A 19,784-nucleotide genomic window follows, 5' to 3' on the forward strand; every position below is an offset into this window, starting at 1 on the left:
CCATTGTACAAATTTCCTTCAAATTCTGCTCTAGCCACATACTTGCTGTGTGACCTTGGACAAGTTACTTAACTTATCAATTTCTTCATCTTTGCCACAGGGAAATCATTGCTTATTTCAGAATTATGGTGAAATTCACATGTAAATTATTGAATATAGGACTGGTACATGCTAACTGATGATGATGATGATGATTTCACCTTCCTTCCTCTGGTCCTAGACAAAGTGAAATTTTTCCTGCCCAGTTGCCTAGTCACAATCCCTGCGTTTATTTGACAGTTGTTTTATTTGAATCATTGAGTTGTTTTCTCCATCCTTCTCTGCCCCTCGTGGAATGAACTCTTCTAGGAACTTTGGAGACAACCCAACATCAGCCCAAATAAAAGCGTAGGTTAGCTGCTATTATGTGTAAACCCCACGTTCTAACTGCTTAACACCAAGAGACCCGATTTCCCACATAACAGCCCACAGCTGGTAGTTCTGATCGGTGGGTGGCTCTGCTTGTATGGCGATAAAGGGATCTTTGCCCTCTGGCTGCAGCTCACCATCACCTCAGGCTCCCAGATTTCTGCACCCACCTCCAGACAGGAAATGGAGAATGAAGAAGCCCAGCCCACATCTTAAAAGCCCTTCTTTAGAAGTAAGTCGCATCCCTTCTGGTCTCCTTCCATTGGTGAGAAGTGTCATGTGTCTAAACCTGGAATGGTCAGCCAGTCAATGCCAGATTATGATGAGAATCTTGCTAGAAACAGTTTTCTTTCATGGACCCAGTTTAATCTCTGCTATAAGCCAGAGTAATTACCCCCTCTTGCCTCCACAGACCTCAAACCAAATCAATGTAGATGTCAGTAGTCTTCCTTTGTCCCACTAAATGCCATAGCAGCTGGTGGGGTGGCTCATGCCTCTAATTCCAGAGCTTTGGGAGGCTGAGGCAGGAGGATTGCTTGTGCCTAGGAGTTCAAGACCAGCCTGGGCAACATAACAAGACCTCACCTCTACAAAAAAATTAGCTGGATATTGTGGTGCCTGTAGTCCCAGCTACTCGGGAGGCTGAGACAGGAAGATTGCCTGAGCCCAGGAGGTCGAGGCTGCAGTGAGTCGCGATCGAGCCACTCTCCTTCAGCCTGGGTGGCAGAATGAGACCCTGACTCAAAATAAATAAATAAATTAAATGATGAAAAATAAAAGCCCATAACTTTTTTAATGTCCTTTATACCCCATAGTTTGCAGACATGGCCCCATCATGTCCTCTCCCCACTGCAAGTACATCATGTGTCCCGGTTCCCCAGGGATTCGACTCCTGCCAAATGAGTACAATATTCCAGACATAGGACTGGGTATCCCATTTGGTGTCATCTTTTTAAAAACAACACTAACCAGGCTCACAGTCCTTCTTCACCTTTGTTTTCTCCTTTTTCCTAGATTTTAATTTCATTATTCACACTTCCTAAACCCACTGACATCTTCAGCCCTGATTTGTCTGCTCCTATTGTTATTTAAATTCCTGCCAGTCATTTTCTGGCCCCTCACCAAATTAACATTCTTGCAAGGGCTGTTCAGAAAGTAAATTTACAAGGTGTTTTTAGAAAACTGATTTTAAGAGATGGCAAGTAATCCCTGTAAGTGCTTAAACAGCCGTTGATTGCTAGGTTTCCACATAATCCAACAGATTCACACATTTGTCACACCGCAGGTCCAGGGTTTTTATGCCGGCTGAGTAAAACTAGCAGGGTCCCAGGTTATTAAATCAATTGCATCTCATATCACTGAGAACAAACTTTATTGAGTCCCAGTTTTTTTGCGAATAATGTCTCCGAGAGATAGAATGAGTTTTGCTTGACGCTGGGACCCGGATCCTTCCCATGTCTGTACTGATGTTTCCAGCAACCCACTCTGTGTGTTCAGGGTCTCGAGTGACATCAGTTTGCTCACTGTTTTTCTACTTCCTCCCCAAACTGGGCATGTCATTCTGATACACTTTCAATTAAAAATGTTTTTGCCATAAATTTAAACAAGTTGACCGTGAAATTCTGCAGCAGAAACTACTTTTTTTTTTTTCCATTAAAAAAAAAATGGAAACACATGTTGTTAAAGAACATTTAATGACATGGAAAAATATTCAAGTTATATTGGTAGAGGGAAAAAGCAGATTTTTAAAGCACAACACAAATCCATATTTAAAAAACAGAATGTACATGTATATTCTTGCATAAGAAACTCCTAGGAAGATATTCACCAGGGCTGTCAGGTCCTCTCTTGGGTGGTATGTGTTCTGAAACTAATTTTTCCTTCTTTTTTACTTAGCTATATTTTCTAAATTTTCTCTAATGAACATGAGAACTTTAATAAGGAGAAAACTTAGTGTTACTTATTTTTTTAATACAATAAAAATGGAAGCATATCTCTAAATAATTAAACACTATACCACCTGTCCAGAAAAATTAATTTTTTTATAGTCAAGATACACAATACGTATCTATTAGTTTATTGCCTAAGGAAACATTGTTATGGACTAAGTTTTTTTGCCCTCTCAAAATTCATATGTTAAAGCCCCAAACCCCAGTGTGACTGGACTTGGAAATGCAGCCTTTATGAAGTTAATTAAAGTTAAAGGAGGTCATAATCCAGTGGAATTCGTATACTCATAAAAAGAGACATGACAGTGAGCTCTGTCTACCCTGAGAGGACACAGCAAGGAGGCACTATCTGCAAACCAGGAAGCAGGCCCTCACCGGGCCAACAGCTTGATCTTGGATTTCCACTTGCAGAACTGTGATAAAATGCCTATCTGTTGGTAAATTTTTATGGTATTTTGTTACAGCAGCCTGAGCTGACTGATACAAACACCATGGCCCCAAATATGCATCTTTATTACTATGCATTGGTAATTAACTTCATTGCTGATTTTGGGAGGAGTTGCACTACTGATAACCTTTTCCCATTGCTAGCAAGATGTGGAGCTGGGACCACCTGTAATCCCAGAGTTTTGTGAGGCTAAGGTGGAAGGATTGCTTGAGGCCAGGAATTCAAGACCAACCTGAGTAACATAGCAAGACCTTGTCTCAAAAATAATTTAAAAATTAACTGGGCATGGTCATATGCATTTGTAGTTCCAGCTACTTGGGAGGCTGAGGAGGGAGGGTCACATGAGCCCAAGAGTCAGAGGCTACAGTGAGCTGTCATTGCACTACCACACTTCAGCCTGGGTAACAGAGCAAGACCCTATTTTAAAAAATAAATAAATAAACATGTGGAAGAAGAGACAGTGCTCTTTCATCAAAATCTAAATGTTCAAATGTCCAAACCCACTTTTCCTTTTTAGACCTTTTTGATTTTCCTCCATACCCTGTTAATGATCCTGCCTGCTCATTTTTGGAGCCCTAGTGGTTCACATTTAATACATGTGGAAAGAGCTAAAGACACACACATGGGAGTGGCAGGGAGATTTTTATTTTTTATTTTTTATTTTTTTGAGCAACTGACATGGAGGCAGATGTCAGAAAAGCAGATGGAAATAAAGAAAGGAATGTGGCACATCTTAATCTATGAAACACAAAGATACCTGCTGTAGGCACAGAATGTAAATTCAAATGAACTCAAACAACTCAAAGCAAAAACTACCTGTCAAAGCTCTCCCACTGACTTCAAAGGCAGATTTCAGCTACAGGGCAGGGAGGCAGAGAGGTCTTGGAAGTTGCCCCAAGCTTTGCATTTGTCTAGAGCAGAATTAAAGTTCTGAAACCCTGGAGATGCGATCCCACAGGATGGAGGGAGAGTCTCTCCTTCCTCCAAAGGTTAGGGTCCTCCGAATGCTCATGTCAACAGGCGTCTCTGGGTGCCGGCACTCCCCTGTCCGTGGGCGCTGGATGCATTAGTGGAAACACAGCTTGCAACAGAGCCGCTTCCCTCCCTCTCGGTGCAGGAACGTATTTCAAAATGCCACTTTATTAGCAGCTAAACAAAAACACCTCTTAGACAGGGATGAGGGACCACGGAGTAAACATGTCATCCCCACCTATTGTTCTGCAGAGTGGAAATACTCCTATGATTGATTACAAAAGGCAGTTCTAGTGGAAACTGTTTGAGTGTGCTGAATTAAAAACAAACAGTGGGGCATTCACCACCGAGCAAAGCTGATGGATTAAACCACTCAGAGGAAAGACATCTCAAGTGACTCCAGAGCAAGCTGAGTCAGGATGGGAGGGAATTGGGCCTGTAATTTCCAATCAGGGGACAACTGGCAAGGTAGCAGGACAGGGGTCTTCTCAGATTTGCACATGATCTGCGAATTAGCAGGGACAACTGGTCGAGGTATCTCACCAGCTTGTGGCACAAGATAAAAAAAACGCCACGTGCTGTCACCACAGAATATGTCATTACTCTCAGCACTGGCTGAAAATTTCAGGGTACTTCATTGGAGAATTTGTATATATGTATTTTTCAAGACAAATTTATTGAAGCATCTCTAATCTAATTTTATGTTATCATTCCTGTGTAAGATAATTTTAGTGTCAGCAAGCCAAAAACTGAAGTAAATACTGCAGTAAATTGTAATACATGAAAATACCAGAGCAATGTGTCCATTTGGCCGTGACCTGATTGCTTAAGGACAAAAAAAAAAAAATCTTAGATACCATCAACACTGGAAATATATCCCGTTGTGTTGCCTCTGTGAGTCGGTCCACACTGCCGATGGTGTCTGGCAGCACGGACCCCAGCTCAGTTCCCTGGACGTGTGAATCACTCTCAAAAGAATCATAGATTTCCGTTTCCCTTAGGTAGGATTTATTATTTTTGCAAAATCTCTTTAAATCACCCTGTACCTCCTCACAAGGGAAATGCATTAGGACAGATTATTTAGCTTTAAATCATAACTAGGTTAATATTTGTTTTAAGTTTGAGTTAAGACCTAGTTTAAATTCCTCCTTAAATTGTTAAGCAAGACAATTTGGGGCTATGGAAAGGAAACTAGACCTTGTTTTTCTGTAACATGATCTCATGGCAGAGGCTACCAAATTATACGAAAGCGATTTCTGATTTTCCTGCTAATCAGGGATTACAGCAAGCATCGCCTGCACATGGGCTGTTCATTTGTGAGCTACATTCTGTTGAGCCTGCAATGCTTGGAAAGATGAAGCGATAACGTTGCCTCTGAGAAGGGAATGCTGGCCCTAGCGCTATTTCTGTTCAGTAACTAACAATTTCTCTGCCTTTTTATGCCTTTGTCGCTCCAGAAGAAGGGTAGTGAAAGGATTAGAGTGATTCCTGGTTCACAATGTCCATGCTTTTATTCATCTAGTTTGTGTTTATAAGACATAAAACCGCCTTGGTTTTCTCCTGGTTGTCTGCCCACTGTTTCCTCGAGGAGGAAATTGACATCAAGGATCCTGTTGGGTGTATCTTGTTATGATTCTTTTGGAAAGTGTCCTGGGATGTTAATGTCTGCCCATTGGCTTCCCTGTGATGTGAAGAATGAGAGCTAATGAGCCCTTGAATGACTCAGGCCGCCTCAGATGCTGATGTGCTGGCTCTCCAAGAGACTTCGTCCTATAGGTAGCAATCATTAAGCCCTAGGGATGGGAAGTCCTGCAACTTTGAAACGTGTTGCCGGGGAAGCAGCCTCACTCAGCACATTTAAACCACAACTGGATTTTCTATCTTGTGACTGCTTTTTAACTTAGAAATTTTATGTTTTGCATGTAATGACTCCTAATTAAAGCTTTGCACCAAACTCAGCATAAAAAGGCAGAACCAGTGTGTGAACAAAATCCAGGCTGCCCTGTGATCTAGTAAGCATGAACAGGACTGAGACCATCCCTGGTCTGAGGAATGCCAAACGCCGGAAGGACCCAGGCAATGGACCCAGGCAGCTGCCATTCACATGGTGCACTCTGGTGACCAAAAGCATTGGAAAGGTGTTAACCCCACTGCTCTGGCTAAAAGCCGGTGAAGCATTTATAAGATGCTGCCTTTGAGTCCTTCTATGATGCCGAAAGTATGGGAGAGAAGGGGACCTTTCTGCCAGGCCTCATCCCTGCCAGATGTGCCCCTGAAATGGTTGTCCTCATGTCCCCTCAGAGGTGTTTCTCCTCAAAGGGTCCCTGACTCCCCAGGGCAAGAACTGACAGCTCTCTCTCGCTGAAGGTGAAAAGTCTTTGGAATCCTGCCGAGGGAAAGCAACTAAAGACGATGTGAAGTCACGACTGTCCACACCATGTGAACATCAACACTCTTCTCCAAACCAGCAGTTTGAGAGAGGAGTTAACTTGAGTATGCTGATTGATGCTGATGGGTCACTTTAGAGCCTTCTGTAGGAATACTCCCTGTCTCAGTCTGTTCACCCTGCCATACCAGAATACTGTAGACTGAATGACATTATAAACAACAAACATTTATTGCTCACAGTTCAGGAGCCTAGGTGATCTAAGATCAAGGTGCCCACAGATTGAGTGTCTGGTGAAGTCTTGTTTCCTTGTTTGTGGATGACTCTATGTCTTCTCACTATGTCCTCACGTGGCAGATGGGATGAGGGAGCTCACTGGGGCCTCTTTCGTAAGGGCTCTAACCACATTTATGAGAGCTATCCTCTTGACCCAATTAACTCCCAAAGGCCCCACCTCCTGATACCATCATGTTGATGAGAAGATTTTAGCATATGAATTTTAGGGACACAACCATTCAGTCTACAGCACCTCCAGCTAAAGAAGTATTTCCAAAAGAAGACTTCCTGTGCATACGCAGGGACTTAAAACGATTCATAAGAAGCAGTTACTGGGCATAACCAGTGCTCTTCTCATCTAGACTCTTCTTAACATCTGCCTTGCACTGTGGCATGGACCAGAAGCCTGACACAGAGCCAGTCTTGGCCAACCCAACACTCATCCATGAAAGAGAACCTCTTGAGACCTGCTGAGTGTCCTCCTGGAACTGCCTGACTGCAACTATCATGAGAATTTCTCTTACTCAAGGCATTTTTTATGTTTGCTTTTTGGCTGCTAATATTATATATGCCACTTTTATTACTCTGATTTACTATATTTTGAAAATTTATACAAATTTCCTCCAGTAAGCCCTTGGAAGACCTTCATGAAGTATCCTGACCTTCAAAAACCCACTCTGAGGTCAAAGTTGAAGTTTGGTGATTTATCAGTCAGGAAGCAGAAGGCACACTCAAACTGGGCATTTCAGAAGAGCTTTGTAAAGGGATTAGATACAAAGATGCAGGGAGAATGAGTGGGAAGCCCACAGGAGCTACCAACAGTTATGTAGCACTAACCCCCTTGGGATGGCTGCAAAAACTCATCCAGGGCTATAGAAAACTACCCCTCCTGACACACCTTTGGTGGAGAAACAAAGACACTGACAGCTCATGGTGCAGTAGAAAGGTAACAAGAGAAACTAAGACTCCCATCACACTCGCCTCCCACCCTCTTCTCTCCTACCGCTGCCTCCATTGGACAAACTCAACCAGAAGCCAGAGAGCAAAGGGACCATGTTGATGAAGTCCATGCAGGTCAGCCCCTAGGGTCCAGAGAAGGGCGAGGGTGGAAACTCCATCTGGAGGGGTCGACAGAGACCACCCAGCACCATGGGGGCTATCCAAGTAGATTAATTTGGTCAAGGAAATGCTTGAAGTAAAACAGGCATCTCATGAGTTCCTGAACCACTATAAAGCCCACCAGTAAAACAAATTTGTTACTGCTGTTCATTTCTTATGGATTTTCATAATAGTCCTCAGAGGCCAACAATTATTAACTGCTGTTGTCACTGGTGTATTAATAGAAACACTATATATATATACATATATATACATATATGTATATATATAGTGTGTGTATGTGTGTATCCCAACACATGTTAAGTAGTCTTCTAACTACGTTTTATCAAGAACTAATTTTACAGGCTCTTAATTATTTCCCCTAATTGCTTACATTTTCCTTTATGTCAATGCCTTGTTAATCACACATTAAAAAGTTCTATTTTTTGATAATAGGATTTTTTTAATGTATGGTTAATAAGGCACTATCATTAGGAAAATGTAAACAACTAAAAAATAATTAAGAGCCTGTGAGGTAGCTCTTAATAAAGGTAATTAAAAGGCCACTCAGCATGTCTGCACATGAGCACACAAGGAATGGACATTTCTGGTCGACAACATGGATGAACCTGAAGAACATTATTTTGAATGAAAAAAGACAGGTACAGAAAGACAAATGACACATGACCTCACTCATCTATGGAAATTACAAAGCTAATCTCATGGAGATAGAAAGTGAATGGAGGTTCCCCAGAGGCTGAGCAGTTTAAGGTGTGGGATGTTGAGAAGAGGCTGGCCAAAGGATATAAAATTGCAGTTAGACAAGAGGAATACGTTCAAGAGATCTATATCACAAGGTGATAACCATAGCTAATGATGATACACCGTATTTTTGAAAAATTCTAAAGGGTGGACAAGTGTTCTCACCACAAAAATGACAACTATATGAGGTAAAGCACAGGCTGATTAGCTAGACTTACCCACAATGTACGTATACTTCAAGCCATCATGTTGTACATGATAAACACAAACAATTTTATCAATTTAAATGATAATTTAATTAATTTTTTAAAAGGAAGTTCCATATTTTTGTAATTTCAGACATAATTTTATCATTCCTATAGATTTATTAATGAGGACTTCTTTTCTCATTTAAAAAAAAAATTTCTTTTCTGCTTTGTTTGTAAAACAGCTTTATGTTGATGTTTTGTGGTATCATAATTCACTCTCTCATTCTCTCCCTTTCCCTAGTAACCTAGATTAGATCTATCATAAGCCATGTTTTTCTACTCTAAATAGCTATTGTTCCCTAGCTTTACTGAAAAGATACTTCGACAAAAGAGATGGTCTGTCTCCTTTTCTACTTCATCTTTAACATTGTTTTTAGGGTAAAAATCAGGGATATACATCAATCCTATCTGTGATTTCCGTCTGGAATGCCCTCGTGTTGTATACATTGAGTAATCCTCACTTAAAACCACCTAGGTCTACTCTTTGGCCTGAATTCTACATGTGAGAGGCTAATAGTCTTTGTGGCTAAAAGTAATCTCAATTTTCTCATTGGCAATCCTTTATTCAGTAAAATAGAAAATTTAAGCTGTAATAATATATATTTTTTGTTGTTTGTTTCAGAGACAGGGTCTTATGAGACAGGGTCAATTACAGACAAGGTCAATGCCAGTGAATCAGTTAATCCAACTTCACTTTCTTATATAGCACAAGCGCTTCTTAAATCATTTCATCTAGTTCACCATTAGCCTCTACACACCTAAAAGTAGGACAGGTCTTCCAGTGAGTTTATATCATTATACCAAGCCAGTAGCCTGTGAAGGCAGTCACCCCCAGCTTCGATCCACCTGTCATCCTTGAGACGGGTCTCATGTCTGAGACAGATACAAGCAATCTTGATCAGCTTCTATGCAATGAACAAAAATGGTGGATACACTAGAGGGGTAAACCCATTTGTTACCATGAATTGAATTATCTGCTTATATGTATGTCTCATCATCAAGACGTATGTATAGGGATGCAAGTACTTCTATGGGATGTCAGCACGTGGAGGGACGCACTTTGTGAGTGCTTCCCTTAGGTGTCAGGAGGGTAGAGCTGGGACTTCACAGATATCAGTCTTATAATACTCAAAAAAACACATGAGGTAGGAATTACTAATACTGTTACGTTTCTCCACCTTGGAGCCAATGTGCCCAATCAGAGTGTGTGATCAAAAGTTAGCACTGAGCAGGTAGGTGCCTTGTGCAGTGTGAGGTATTGTCCAACTATGGACTATTTCCCCTATATATGGCTTCTTTCTTCCCCCTTTCTCAGGGAGTGGCCTCTGGCCAAGGCTGGTCTCTGAAGGCTATGCCTATTCCCAGTAATGAGTTATGGGGTGCAGGTGATAGAGCAACACTGAATGCAATGTAGGTGTCACTCTTTTTTTTTTTTTTTTTGAGTTGGAGTCTCACTCTGTCGCCCAGACTGGAGTGCAGTGGCCGCTCCCGGCCACCGCAGCCTCGACCTGCTGGGCTCCGGCGATCCTTCCAGCTCAGCCTTCCAAGTAGCCGGAATTACAGGCATGCTCTACCACGCCCGGCTGATTTTTTGATTTTATTGTAGAGATGATGTCTCGCTGCCCAGGCGGGTCTCGAATCCGCGGGCTCAGGCAATCCACTCACCTCAGCCTCCCAAAGGCGCGGGATTACAGGCTGAGCCACTGAGCTCGGCTGGGTGTCACTCTTAATCCATGTAATTGTAAATACTGTATACTGATTTGAATATTAACTTGCTTGATTATAAAACTGCTTTCTGTACTGTCCCACCGTATGGATTCTTCACCAATCAGCTGCCATCTGTGCTTCCTGTAAGTCCTCTAATGTCTTGCCCTGCTGAAACTCCAGGTTACTTCTTTGGAATAGGTAAAGAACATTACGCACAAGCATTTTCAGATTTGTGATTACTGAGTTACACACAGTGCTGCAATGGTAATTATTTGATAATTATTTCTAATAATGAAAACAAAGAATCATTGGAAGAATCCTCTGAACCCAGCATCAAAAAGGTCTTGGACAAATGGACTTGGAGTGTGGTTACTGGAAAGGGGGTGGCTTCTTACGGAGAGATTCAGAGTCCCCAGGGTGTAGTGGAATGAAGCCAAGCTCTATGCACGGCTTCAACTATCACATACCCAGAGCCAGACTCGTACCCAGGCGCCGTGTGGGATGGAATGTGGGTCTTACACCTGTGCTGTTTGCTTTTTTTCCCAGACAAATGTGCAAACTGATAACGAGACCATCTGCTTCTTCATTCTCAGATACAGAAGATGACTACATATACAGAGAACTCATCATTGAGCTCCCTCTCACTGCTTGCTCATTGCATAAATATCTTTGCACAGTTCCATTTAATAGACATTGCTATAGGACGTTCTAATCCTCAATTTGGTTTATATAGACTATTCACTTCCCAAGAATGCAAAAGCATCAAGTGGATTTCTTCATTTACAAGGTCACAACAATACTGCTTTCTTAGAAGTGAAATCCAAATGACTATCCCTCCACTATGCAGCTTTAAGGGATTCTTGGACCTGATATTTGAAAGTTCCAAATGCAACTAGCTGAGCAAAAAGGAGTCAGGATTTCTGGCAAGGCAGTGTAACCTTGTGACAGAAGCCCTGGTGCCACCTCAGCCTGCTTCACCATCCCACTCTGGCTTTTCTTGTTTGGGTCTGCCCTAACTCCTCGAATGTCTCCTGGGATTCCACCCAGGCCGCAGCTACCAGCACAGCTGATGTCCTTGCTCTTCCGCAATCAATGACAGTGGAAGAAATCTTCATTCCTATTCCTTTTATCAAGACTGCAGGGGAATATTTTAAAACGAGATGTTAGGAGACCAAGAATAAAGAAAACGAGTAGCAGAGTATAGACTGCCAGACATTTACAAAACACACAAGTGGTACCTTAAAGTATGTGGTAGACAGGCAGCGGGGACACAATCCATGTACAATCCTGAGCTCCATTTGTCTACCCAGGAGTCTGAGATGCAGAAGAGGAACCGGGTACTGGAGTCCTGTAGCCTGTTCCAAGCCACACAAGTTATAACTGGCTTTTGGTTAAATCAGGTGAGGAGGTTATATAGTTTTATACTTCTTGTCCTTCTCACTTAGTTCCCAAGGTGATATTACTTTGAAAATAAAGTAACCTTTCCTTTGTTAAAATAAAACATGAGGAAGCCCCAGCTATATATAACAGAAGCGGTAGGAGCTGTCTAAAGCCATGGTCTCCAAAATGGCTCCACTCACCCCCAGGGGTGATGTGGTAAGAAAACATTAGAACCGGTATGCTTTGTTTATCTTATTTTTTAAAAAATAAAAGTTTTAGCCTTTCTTTATCCTGTAAAATATAGATGTCAAATGCAATCTGGTAGACTGTGTATCTGATGCTTAAACAGATACCCATAAACTGGGGTGCCTAAGCAAAACTTTCTCCCTGAGGAGCATATAATGGAAAGAGTTGGAAGTCCACTGCCCAAAATGACTAGCTCTGCGGCAACAGTTTCCATGGCAACTCAAGATCCGGGAGAAAGCTAGTCAAGCTAGACCAGAAGCTTCAAATCCAACAGGAAGGAGTCAAGAAGCAGAATGCAACGAGCACTTCCTGTCTGGTGTTTTCCTTGATATCACATTTTTGGCCTTCTGCATAACATTATGCTAAGTGCACAGGCTTTGTAATCAGAAAGAATCCCGTCTCCTTTGCTTTTTTGCTGTGTGGACTTCAGCAGGATTCTCCACTCTTCAAGTCTCAGTTTTTTTCTGTTAAATGTGATTAGTAATACCTTCATCATAGGGGTTATCAAAGACTAAATACAATCAGATAGATATAATGCTTAAAATATTACCTGACATGTAGAAAGCTCTCAATAATAGCTATTGTTATTTCTATTTGATTATTATTTTAAAGACCTCCTAATCCCAAAGATCTAGACAAGATAAATTTCAAACTTTTAGTTTGTGTTTTTACTGAGTGGTCATATCTGACTCCCCAAATAAGTAGAAGGGGCTTGCAAGGAATGGCTCTGGCTTTACACAGATTCACCACTTAATCCCTACAGGTTAGGTAATATTATTTTCTTCATTTAACTTATCACAAAACCAAGGCACAAGGAAGTTGAGTAGTAACTCACCCAATGTTGCGCAGCTGCTCAGTGGTGGGGCTACGACTGGAACCCAGGAAATCTAGTTTCAGAGTCCTGTGTTCACCTGCTCCCTGAAGCTTCCTCCACCTGGGTCTATTGACATTTGGGCAGATGATTCTTTGTTATAGAGGCTGCCCTGGGCTTGTGGGATGTTTCGCAGCCCCTCCCCACCACCCACTAGTTGCCAGTAGCATTCCCTCTCAGCAAACAAAAATGTCCCCAGACAGAGCCAAGTGTCCTACATTGAAAACTACTGCTCCACACGAACCAATCCCTCTACTGTTTTAATTGTTATTATTTTCAGCCAGGAGTGGTGATTCACACCTGAAATCCCAGCACTTTAGAAGGCTGGGGCAGGAGGATCGCTTGAGCCCAGTTTAAGACCAGCCTGAGCAACACAGCGAGACCTCGTCTCTACAAAAAAAAAAAAAAAAAAGCTGGATGTGGTGCCACACACCTGTAGCCCCGGCTACTTGGGAAGCTAAGATGGAAGGATTGCCCAGAAGATCAAAACTATGGTGAGTATTCTCACTCTTAATTCTCAGTTAGGTAATATCATTTCCCTTGTTTTATTTATAAAAAAAAAAACTACGACACAAAGTTAATTCTTATTCCTAGTTATGACTATAGTGTAGAATCACATGGGGGCTTTTAAGAACCTTGATGCCCAACCTGCACCCCTGGATCAGGAGCCCGGGAAGCAGGGGATACAGGTTTCAGTGTTTTCTGAGGCTCTTCAAGCAACTCCAGGATGCAGCCAATGGTTGGAGCTGAAGCTCTGGTCATGCTGTTTGTTTGTCTGTCTGTTTTTTGAATTGGATTCTCACTCTGTCAACCAGGCTGCAGTACAGTGGCACACTCACAGCCACCACAGCCTTGACATGCTGGGCTCAGGTGATCCTTCCACCTCAGCCTTCCAAGTAGCTGGAACTACAGGTGTGAGCTACCATGCACAGCTTATTTGTTGATTTATTGTAGAGATGAGGTCTCACCAAGTTGCCCAGGCTGGTCTCGGACCCCTGAGCTCAGGCAATCCTCTCAGCTCAGCCTCCCAAAATGCTGGGATTAAAGGCTTGAGCCACTGCACCCAACCTGGTCATGCTTTTAGGAATCAATTCCTGGAACTATTGATCCTCTATGTACTTAGGAGTCAGCTCTGTAATTATAGTGTACCTGTGTATCCTCTCTCCTGTATCTTCTCCAGATATTCCCACTCTGTGTCCCCCTCTCAGGGCACATGCGTGAACATTTCTTTTCTCCCACCACACATTCCTCATCTGTCAGTGCCTCCCTGCTGTTTCATGGCGGTCTTTTTGAAAGACTCTTCCCTTGTCCTTTCCTTCCCACATAATCAGCATCACCTTTCATCTGACTTTGCATTAACTCTGTCTAGACATCACCATTTTGGGAAACCAGCCTCAATTCACCCACGGACCACCACCATCCAAAGCATCAACATGGCCCCTATCGACATTACATTGGATATTGTCAATCTCCCTTCAACCTCCTCATTCTACCCCTAACACCACCAGACTGATCTCCAAGAGGGCTAAATCCACACCTCTGAAACCCCAACACTTACTGGAGTCTGACACCTTCAACCAGTTTAACATCGCTTGCTATATAAGAATGAATTACTTACCCCCATTCCCTTATCCTTGTCTTTCCCCACCCCCCACGTGGTGCTCTTTGTTCTTCATCTCATCACTGCCACACTTCCTTCCTTGTCTTGAGTCATTTGCCCACGGGTGAGAGTGATCGCTGAATGAACCATTTTCACCCCATGGGACTCAGGGGCAAAGCCAGGCAGCTGTACGAGAACCCATCTCTGACTCCAAAACCCGAGTGAAGCTATCATCAGCATGCTTCTGGTCACAGTGAGTGTTGGTCATGCACAGATCAGCTCTGTCTTGATCACAATTTGGGACCTGCACATTATAATCCAAGAGGATTCATGGAAGCGCCATGTTCTCTCTATGTCCTGTGATGGAAGCTAATCTAATGTGTCTACCATCATGAAGCTGCACATTTATCTCCGGGATTCACTCTGCAGGAAAGGAATTTATCTCTGTAAGATCAGTGTCACACAGAAGATTTACCAAATGCACTCAAAATTTGTGGGAAATACTCATACTAAGTATTTTTCCTCATGTTATCAGTTCTTAGGACAAAGTAGAGCATGCAGAGTGTCTGTGAGGAGAGAAACTCACTCATATGAAAAGAAACTCATACTCATACAACAGAGGCCAGAGAAGGCAGGACAGATGATGTGACCACCTCAGTACAGTGGACAGGCAAGTGCCCAGTTTCCCAACTACCTTCTCCTGCTGGTCTAACCATGACCCTGACCAAGTAACCCTAGGCTGGGCAGGGATGGATCTAGACCAAAGTGGGCTTCTGAGGATGGCTAAACCCTACGTCTAGCTCAGTCAGAACCCACCACAAATTGAATTTTCTAGAATAGTCCTTCTCTCCCCCAGTCTTCCACAAATATCCCTGACCTGTCCCTGAGTTAACAGTCTTTAAATCCTCCAAAGATAGTAATTTCTTCTCATGTGGAAAAACACTTTACTTCAGACTTACCAAAACACCATGTTGATCACCATCTACTCACATTAAGAACCACCATAGATAAGTCAAAATAAAAACTACAACTTCCCACAAAAGTAGAATTAGAGCCAGCTCATAGTTTTTCATGATTGATGACTCTGATCTTGCTTGTTTCATTGGAAGTCTTTTGGACTAATGAAGAGATTTTGTCCAAAAGAGTTGATGAAGGTGACTCCATTATTTTTAAACACAGTAATATTTACAAGAAAGGGAAAAAGAGAGAGAAAGATTAAGGGGAGAGTAAAATCCTCCAAGAGTTCTTTCTGTTTAAATGGAAACTATTCTGTGAAGATTAGATAAATAACAGCTTCAGTAAAATCAACACAGAAATGAGCAATACATCACATGGAAGTTTCTCCTCTTTGCAGGGAAGTCACAAAAGCTGTTCCATCAGATACCTGCCAGCATCCTACCCAACTGTTCCCAAAGTTCATAAACTGTAAACTGTAGAACTAAAATGACTATTTCTATTGCCTAATATTTATTCATAGGGCTCCTTCCTCTCTGAGGAATGATTGTTTCAGTCACCCTAAATATTTCAACATTTTTTATCCCAGAGAGATAACTGACTGCTTGTGCATAGATTTGTTCAAGAATAAACATGAGCTGGCACTGAAAGACTGCTCTTAGAGTATCTTATGCACACTACTAGTCGCCAGAAGAAAGTTTCGGTTATGACACCTACATTTATAGATATACACATATGTGTGTCTATATACAGAAAAGTAGACTTTTACATAGAGAGACTTTGTGTGTATGAAAATGAGACCTTTATTTGCTTGTGCAATGTGCCAAAATATTAAAATTAGAAACTTCAGCCAAGTTCTTCACAGTTTTTTTTAAAAATATCTTTAAAAATTCATGCAAAATTGATTCACTTTCTTGAGAATCTTGAAAGGCTCATGGGCCAAACTCAGTTTCACAATCTTTGGTCCTTAAGACTGCATTTAAACATTTTAAAACAGGTTTAAAAAAAAACCCACAAAAGAAAAAATTAATCAGTGTGAATGTATGTTAAAAGACAACTATTTCTTCACAGTCATGATTCTCCTCTTTCATCAGAGAGTCAGAACCAGCCATCAACAAAAGTCATGGGACTAAGAACAGCTGACTTGAACCCCCAGAATTACGCTCATTCTCCATATTACCCCATGAATTCATCCTGAAAATCTCCCTATTCCCGGCTGCTCCTCTTTTCTCCAGACTTTCCCCGTATACCTTCCCTGGTGTCTGGTGTCTCCTTTCCAAGCAGGAATGAGCTACTTGTGTGTATGCCACTCCAATAAGACTGTCAGTTCCTTGGGGGTAAAATCTGGATTGTTTTAGCTTCATAAGACTTAAAACAATGGCTTTCTTCCTTGTCGGAGATCAATACAGGCCTGTTAAGAAGCTAATACTGAGGCAGGGTGTGGTGGCTCATGTCTGTACTCCTAGCACTTTTGGAGATCGAGGTAGGAGAACTGCTTGAACCCAGGAGTTTGAGACCAGCCTGGGCAACATAGTGAGACCTCATCTCTACAAAAAAAAAAAAAAAAAACTAGCCAGGGGTGATGACATGCACCTGTATTCCCCAGCTACTCCAGAGGCTGAGGCAGAAGGATTGCCTGGATCCAGGAAGTTGAGGCTGTGGTGACCTGTGATCATGCCACTGCACTCCAGCCTGGGTAACCAAGGGAGATCTCAATGAAAGAAAGAAAGAAAGAGAGAGAGGGAGGGAGGAAGGGAGGAAAAGAAAGAAAGAAAGAAAGAAAGAAAGAAAGAAAGAAAGAAAGAAAGAAAGAAAGAAAGAAAGAAAGAAAGAAAGAAAGAAAGAGAAAGAAAGGAGGGAAGGAAGGAGGGAAGGAGGGAAGGAGGGAAGAAGGGAGGGGTGGGGGGAGGGAGAAAAGAGGAGTGGAGGAGGGAAGGAAGGAAGGAAGGAGAGAGAAGGAAAAAAGAAAGGAAAGAAAAGAAAAGAAAAAGAAAAAAACTAATGCCCAAAAAATGGAAGCCCGGTTGATAGCTACACCTTGAGACAGCGGGTTGCTGCTGCCATGGGCACTGCTCTTAGTGGCTACAGTTCTGCAACTCTGAGCAGTGAGCCAGGGATTGGGCAGCATTTCAGGGCCAAATGATAAATTTTCAAAATAGTTGAAACAACTCTTATTGAATCACAATGTCCTTCTTCATTCTACTGGCTCCATAAATTAGAGTCTCCCTGCTCCAAATAAATTACACCGGGAAAGGTCCTGTTCATCAGATCTAACACTAGAATAAAAACCATTGTGTCAAAAGAGATCTATGGCTCACTCATTCATCTGTTTGCTCATTAATTCATTCATTCCACTGGTTATTCTCTTCGTTCGTATCTTTGTTTCTTCATTTGCTTTTACAATAATCAGGTGTGCAGAACTGAATTAATCCTAATCCTCAATTCGTAACATGCCCTCGTCCCTGTTGCATGCATGGCTCTGATTCACCTTAATTTCTTTTATTTTGTTGTTGGTCTGTTCTGATCATCCACTGAGTTCTCCTGATGCCAACACCCAGCTATAAAACAGAGTATTGACGATGACATCCATCTAAGCACTTCCTTCCTGTTTTGACCCCGTTCTTTCCTGCATGAGGAAACCACTCTCCAGAATGCATCACCACATGCTTTCATTTTAGTTTTATCTCATTTTTTATATATCTAAACAATGTCTTCACTTAAATCTATTCAAAAAAGTGTGTTCTGTTAATGTTTTTCACTTCAAAAAGTTAGTGAATATCATGCCAGAAAGACCAGTCATGCAGTTTAAAGTAGGGGCTTTGAGTTACACAGTGTTAGTTGACTTATAGTCTGCATATAACCTCTTGGGCAACCAACCAAACAATCAATTGATCATGCCTATGTAACAAAGCCTTAATAAAAACTCTGCACATCGAGAAAAAAAAGAAAGTTAGCAAATACTTTGTCTTATTGAGCTACCAGGTAAGCTCTAGCCAACATGCACAGAGCATATAGGCCTGGCTCAGGAGGCTCTGGGACAAGGTTTCAGGCCCAGGCAGGGTAAAACCACTCTGCCCTTGCTGGTGCCCTTGTCCCTATGTCGCCGCCACATCCTGTGCCCTGGAACTTATGGGAGCCAAGATGCCTCACAAAAGACATGCTCCCCTCTGCTGGTCACTGGTTGGTCCTCCAGGTGGGTGGCGATTGTGAATGGATCTAAAAAGACTCACATATGCTCTTTGAGGGCTTGGTCCTCAGCACAGGGCTCTCTTGGTCAAGGCTACTTCCTACCTGTGCCCTTTTCTATATTACTGTTCTAGAAAACTGTTTCCACGCGTGCAAATTGTTCATCTTAGCACTTAAAAGGATTATAACTCCATATTCACAGACACCAAAACGCCCACACTGATAGAAACATATGCTTGAGGGAGGAGTCACCCAGTAAGGGTCGTGTGTGGGAGACACCACCACCCTTCTCCAGTCCTCTTCTTGGAAGCCATCTTCTCATCTGGGTCAGACTCCAGGGCTCACCCACTGGCTTCAAGGACTTGGGTCCCTGGCCTCTCTCCCCTCTCTCCCTCTCTGTGGTTCGACTGTGAGTTGTAGGGAGAGGCAAGAGGTGATTGGGATCCAATTCATAAAAGATTGTGTGTGGGGCCTCACTTGAGAATTGCATAGTGTCTTCTGAGATAGTGTCTCGTTGGAACTTTACAAATCTCTCTGGTGATACATGGGCTGAGCATTTTGCTGGAGACTAAATGAAACTCAGAAAAGTGTACCAACTTGACCAAGGTGACAAGAGGAGGTGAAACCTAGAGTTTCTGATTTGAGGGCAATCCCTTCCTTCTACCTCCTTCCCACATACTACAGTCCTCCCCAGATCGTATGCTCCTCCCCACCTTCTACCCTCCCCCTTCTTGCCCCTCCTCTCCACCTTCTACCTTTCTCCCTTCCTGCTCCTCCCCTCTCCACCTTCTACCCACCTCCTTAAATTCCGCCTTCCTCATGACCCGCTCCTCCACTCCCTACCTTCCATCCTCTCCCTACCTTCTAGCCTTCTCCCCACATTCTCTCCTCCTCCTCACCTTCTGATCTCCTCTTCACCTTCTACACTACTCCCCAGCTTCCACCCTTCTCCTTGCCTTCTACCCTCCTCCCCATCTTCTACCTTCCTCCCTACCTCCTCCTCCCTTCTCAACTTCTACCTCCTCCCTACCTTCTGCCTTTCTCCCCACCTGCTTCTCCCCTCCCCACCTGCTTCTCCCCTCCCCGCCTTCTATCCACCTCCCCACCTCCTAACCTACTCCCCACCTTCTACTCTCCTCCCCACCTTCTAACCTTCTCCCTACCTTCTCCCCTCCTTCCCAACTTCACCCCTCCTCCTCACCTTCTACCCTCCTCCCCACCTTCCATCTTCCTCCCTATCCTTCACCCTCCTCCCCACTTTCTACCACCCTACCCCCTTCTACCCTCCTCCCC

Source organism: Carlito syrichta, unplaced genomic scaffold (genome assembly GCF_000164805.1).
Source record: "Carlito syrichta isolate Samal-C Ts95f unplaced genomic scaffold, Tarsius_syrichta-2.0.1 Scaffold305720, whole genome shotgun sequence".
NCBI classification, from domain to species: Eukaryota; Metazoa; Chordata; class Mammalia; order Primates; family Tarsiidae; genus Carlito; species Carlito syrichta.